The sequence below is a fragment of the Salmo salar genome, chromosome ssa05 (assembly GCF_905237065.1).
Source record: "Salmo salar chromosome ssa05, Ssal_v3.1, whole genome shotgun sequence".
In the NCBI taxonomy this organism is placed as follows: Eukaryota; Metazoa; Chordata; class Actinopteri; order Salmoniformes; family Salmonidae; genus Salmo; species Salmo salar.
The window spans coordinates 88,025,017-88,031,335 of NC_059446.1; the positions used below are offsets into that span (position 1 = coordinate 88,025,017).

Sequence of the window (6,319 nt, forward strand, 5' to 3'; positions counted from 1 at the left end):
CCTCTCTCCCCTATCTCTCTCCCTCTCTCCTTCCTCTCTCCCCTATCTCTCTCCCTCTCTCCTTCCTCTCTCCCCTATCTCTCTCCCTCTCTCCTCCCTCTCTCCCCTGTCTCTCTCTCCCTGTCTCTCTCTCCCCTATCTCTCTCCCTCTCTCCTTCCTCTCTCCCCTATGTCTCTCCCTCTCTCCTTCCTCTCTCCCCCACGCTCTCTCTCTTCCCTATTTCTCATTCCCCTTCTCTCTCTTTCCCCTATCTCTCTCCCTCTCTCCTCCCTCTCTCCTCTCTCCTCCCTATCGCTCATTCCCCCTCTCTCTCTCTTTCTCTTTCTCTGTCTCTCTGTCTCCTCTCTCTCTTTCTCTCCGTCTCGTTCAGTCTCTTTGCTTCTCTCTTTCCATGCCATTTAATGTGACTTATTCCATCCACTGATTACACTGAGCTTTCCCACCCAACACTGATCTGGGTTCAGTCAGGGTTCAGTCCTAGACAGAATGGACTCTTGATGAGACTCTTTCCCAGTCTGTTAAAACAGATCAGGAGACAGTCAGATATCTGACCTTCTCTGAATGGCTTCTGTGTAATAATCTGTCATCACCTGCTAATATCTGTGACGTTGTACGGACCGTGAAGTGAACAGCAGCTATCTAGAGGTATTCACATTTTACAGCAGTCAAGCACATTCTAGCAATTTACTACAGTCAAGGTTATCTACACTATAGACAGTATAACAGTGTCTATATACAGACCTATAGCCATGTTAACTCCCCAGTATATCAGTGTCTATATACAGACCTATAGCCATGTTAACTCCCCAGTATATCAGTGTCTATATACAGACCTATAGCCATGTTAACTCCCCCAGTATATCAGTGTCTATATACAGACCTATAGCCATGTTAACTCCCCAGTATATCAGTGTCTATATACAGACCTATAACCATGTTAACTCCCCAGTATATCAGTGTCTATATACAGACCTATAGCCATGTTAACTCCCCAGTATATCAGTGTCTATATACAGACCTATAACCATGTTAACTCCCCAGTATATCAGTGTCTATATACAGACCTATAACCATGTTAACTCCCCAGTATATCAGTGTCTATATACAGACCTATAGCCATGTTAACTCCCCAGTATATCAGTGTCTATATACAGACCTATAGCCATGTTAACTCCCCAGTATATCAGTGTCTATATACAGACCTATAACCATGTTAACTCCCCAGTATATCAGTGTCTATATACAGACCTATAGCCATGTTAACTACCCAGTATATCAGTGTCTATATACAGACCTATAACCATGTTAACTCCCCAGTATATCAGTGTCTATATACAGACCTATAACCATGTTAACTACCCAGTATATCAGTGTCTATATACAGACCTATAACCATGTTAACTCCCCAGTATATCAGTGTCTATATACAGACCTATAGCCATGTTAACTCCCCAGTATATCAGTGTCTATATACAGACCTATAACCATGTTAACTACCCAGTATATCAGTGTCTATATACAGACCTATAGCCATGTTAACTACCCAGTATATCAGTGTCTATATACAGACCTATAACCATGTTAACTCCCCAGTATATCAGTGTCTATATACAGACCTATAACCATGTTAACTACCCAGTATATCAGTGTCTATATACAGACCTATAACCATGTTAACTCCCCAGTATATCAGTGTCTATATACAGACCTATAACCATGTTAACTCCCCAGTATATCAGTGTCTATATACAGACCTATAACCATGTTAACTACCCAGTATATCAGTGTCTATATACAGACCTATAACCATGTTAACTCCCCAGTATATCAGTGTCTATATACAGACCTATAACCATGTTAACTCCCCAGTATATCAGTGTCTATATACAGACCTATAACCATGTTAACTACCCAGTATATCAGTGTCTATATACAGACCTATAACCATGTTAACTCCCCAGTATATCAGTGTCTATATACAGACCTATAACCATGTTAACTCCCCAGTATATCAGTGTCTATATACAGACCTATAACCATGTTAACTACCCAGTATATCAGTGTCTATATACAGACCTATAACCATGTTAACTCCCCAGTATATCAGTGTCTATATACAGACCTATAACCATGTTAACTCCCCAGTATATCAGTGTCTATATACAGACCTATAACCATGTTAACTCCCCCAGTATATCAGTGTCTATATACAGACCTATAACCATGTTAACTCCCCAGTATATCAGTGTCTATATACAGACCTATAACCATGTTAACTCCCCAGTATATCAGTGTCTATATACAGACCTATAACCATGTTAACTCCCCAGTATATCAGTGTCTATATACAGACCTATAGCCATGTTAACTCCCCAGTATATCAGTGTCTATATACAGACCTATAACCATGTTAACTCCCCAGTATATCAGTGTCTATATACAGACCTATAACCATGTTAACTCCCCAGTATATCAGTGTCTATATACAGACCTATAGCCATGTTAACTACCCAGTATATCAGTGTCTATATACAGACCTATAACCATGTTAACTCCCCAGTATATCAGTGTCTATATACAGACCTATAACCATGTTAACTCCCCAGTATATCAGTGTCTATATACAGACCTATAACCATGTTAACTCCCCAGTATATCAGTGTCTATATACAGACCTATAGCCATGTTAACTCCCCAGTATATCAGTGTCTATATACAGACCTATAGCCATGTTAACTCCCCAGTATATCAGTGTCTATATACAGACCTATAACCATGTTAACTACCCAGTATATCAGTGTCTATATACAGACCTATAGCCATGTTAACTACCCAGTATATCAGTGTCTATATACAGACCTATAACCATGTTAACTCCCCAGTATATCAGTGTCTATATACAGACCTATAACCATGTTAACTCCCCAGTATATCAGTGTCTATATACAGACCTATAACCATGTCAACTACCCAGTATATCAGTGTCTATATACAGACCTATAACCATGTTAACTCCCCAGTATATCAGTGTCTATATACAGACCTATAACCATGTTAACTCCCCAGTATATCAGTGTCTATATACAGACCTATAACCATGTTAACTACCCAGTATATCAGTGTCTATATACAGACCTATAACCATGTTAACTCCCCAGTATATCAGTGTCTATATACAGACCTATAGCCATGTTAACTACCCAGTATATCAGTGTCTATATACAGACCTATAACCATGTTAACTCCCCAGTATATCAGTGTCTATATACAGACCTATAACCATGTTAACTCCCCAGTATATCAGTGTCTATATACAGACCTATAACCATGTTAACTCCCCAGTATATCAGTGTCTATATACAGACCTATAACCATGTTAACTACCCAGTATATCAGTGTCTATATACAGACCTATAACCATGTTAACTACCCAGTATATCAGTGTCTATATACAGACCTATAGCCATGTTAACTCCCCCAGTATATCAGTGTCTATATACAGACCTATAACCATGTTAACTACCCAGTATATCAGTGTCTATATACAGACCTATAACCATGTTAACTCCCCAGTATATCAGTGTCTATATACAGACCTATAGCCATGTTAACTCCCCCAGTATATCAGTGTCTATATACAGACCTATAACCATGTTAACTCCCCCAGTATATCAGTGTCTATATACAGACCTATAACCATGTTAACTCCCCAGTATATCAGTGTCTATATACAGACCTATAACCATGTTAACTACCCAGTATATCAGTGTCTATATACAGACCTATAGCCATGTTAACTCCCCCAGTATATCAGTGTCTATATACAGACCTATAACCATGTTAACTCCCCAGTATATCAGTGTCTATATACAGACCTATAACCATGTTAACTCCCCAGTATATCAGTGTCTATATACAGACCTATAACCATGTTAACTCCCCAGTATATCAGTGTCTATATACAGACCTATAACCATGTTAACTCCCCAGTATATCAGTGTCTATATACAGACCTATAACCATGTTAACTCCCCAGTATATCAGTGTCTATATACAGACCTATAACCATGTTAACTACCCAGTATATCAGTGTCTATATACAGACCTATAACCATGTTAACTCCCCAGTATATCAGTGTCTATATACAGACCTATAACCATGTTAACTCCCCAGTATATCAGTGTCTATATACAGACCTATAGCCATGTTAACTCCCCCAGTATATCAGTGTCTATATACAGACCTATAGCCATGTTAACTCCCCAGTATATCAGTGTCTATATACAGACCTATAACCATGTTAACTACCCAGTATATCAGTGTCTATATACAGACCTATAGCCATGTTAACTCCCCCAGTATATCAGTGTCTATATACAGACCTATAACCATGTTAACTCCCCAGTATATCAGTGTCTATATACAGACCTATAACCATGTTAACTCCCCAGTATATCAGTGTCTATATACAGACCTATAACCATGTTAACTCCCCAGTATATCAGTGTCTATATACAGACCTATAACCATGTTAACTCCCCAGTATATCAGTGTCTATATACAGACCTATAACCATGTTAACTCCCCAGTATATCAGTGTCTATATACAGACCTATAACCATGTTAACTCCCCAGTATATCAGTGTCTATATACAGACCTATAACCATGTTAACTCCCCAGTATATCAGTGTCTATATACAGACCTATAACCATGTTAACTCCCCAGTATATCAGTGTCTATATACAGACCTATAACCATGTTAACTCCCCAGTATATCAGTGTCTATATACAGACCTATAACCATGTTAACTCCCTATGCTCTGCTCTGTATACAACTCTGAGAACATTCTCCTTTATTAAACCTTTATTTATCCAAGTTTGTCTCATTGAGAAACCTCTTATCAAGCTTCCAGGAAACACTATTCCTACAGTATGTAAACAGCCATGGCTGTTAGCTATCAGGCTTTAAAGGTCATTGGTAAGAGGGCTCTCAGGAATTAGGAATCCTAGACTATTATTGGGACACAAAGCCTCTCTGTTGTGTTGGAGATGGACACGTCACAGACAGTTGAGATGGTCATGGACAGTGATGCTGGTGATTCTCTGGTGATGTGTACTTCACCCTCTGTTAGGATGGCCATTTCACAGTTTTTGACTGTTCGAGTACTCGCATGATTTTATTTTTTCAAGCAACAACAAAGTACTGAATAGTTCATTTTTTTACCTCTTTTTCTCCCCAATTTCCTGGTATCCAATTGGTAGTTATAGTCTTGTCTCATCGCCGCAACTCCCCTACAGACTCGGGAGAGGCGAAGGTCGAGAGCCGTGCGTCCTCCGAAACACAACCCAACCAAACCGCACTGCTTCTTGACCCAATGCCCACTTAACCCGGAAGCCAGCCGCACCAATGTGTCGGAGGAAACACCGTACACCTGGCGACCGTGTCAGCGTGCACTGCGCCCGGCCCGCCACAGGAGTCGCTAGTGCGCAATGGGACAAGGACATCCCTACCGGCCAAACCCTCCCTAACCCGGATGACGCTGGGCCAATTGCGCGCCGCCCCATGGGTCTCCCGGTCGCGGCCGGCTGCAACAGAGTCTGGACTCGAAGCAGGATCTCTAGTGGCACAGCTAGCACTGTGATGCAGAGTCTTAGACCACTGCACAACCCGGGAGGCCTGTTTTTTTTAGTTTTTAATACATTTGCAAACATTTCTAAAAACCTGTTTTTGCTTTGTCATTATGGGGTATTATGTGTAGATTGATGAGGAGAGAAAAAAAAAATTGATCAATTTTACAATAATGCTGTAACGTAACAAAATGTGGAAAAAGTCAAAGGGTCTGTGTACTTCCTGAATGCATTGTATATGAAACTATAACACCTATGTTACTGTTTGAAAAGAGAAGTATGAATGAAGTACAGAAATTAATGCGGAACAATGTGCAGAAGTGCCAGTGTTTATATAGTATAAACCAGTCACCTACATCTGATCTGAGTGATATTGGTTATGTGTTGTATAGTATAAACCAGTTACCTACATCTGATCTGAGTGATATTGGTTCTGTTATGTGTTGTATAGTATAAACCAGTCACCTACATCTGATCTGGGTGATATTGGTTCTGTTATGTGTTGTATAGTATAAACCAGTCACCTACATCTGATCTGGGTGATATTGGTTCTGTTATGTGTTGTATAGTATAAACCAGTTACCTACATCTGATCTGGGTGATATTGGTTCTGTTATGTGTTGTATAGTATAAACCAGTCACCTACATCTGATCTGAGTGATATTGGTTCTGTTATGTGTTGTATAG

The 6,319-nt window shown here is 39.9% G+C and overlaps 1 protein-coding gene across 5 annotated transcripts in view; it reads left to right on the forward strand.

Moving 5' to 3' along the window:
• LOC106598556 (F-actin-uncapping protein LRRC16A) overlaps nucleotides 1-6,319 on the forward strand; it is a 294,757-nt gene that overhangs the window by 86,559 nt on the left and 201,879 nt on the right. The window lies entirely within an intron of this gene.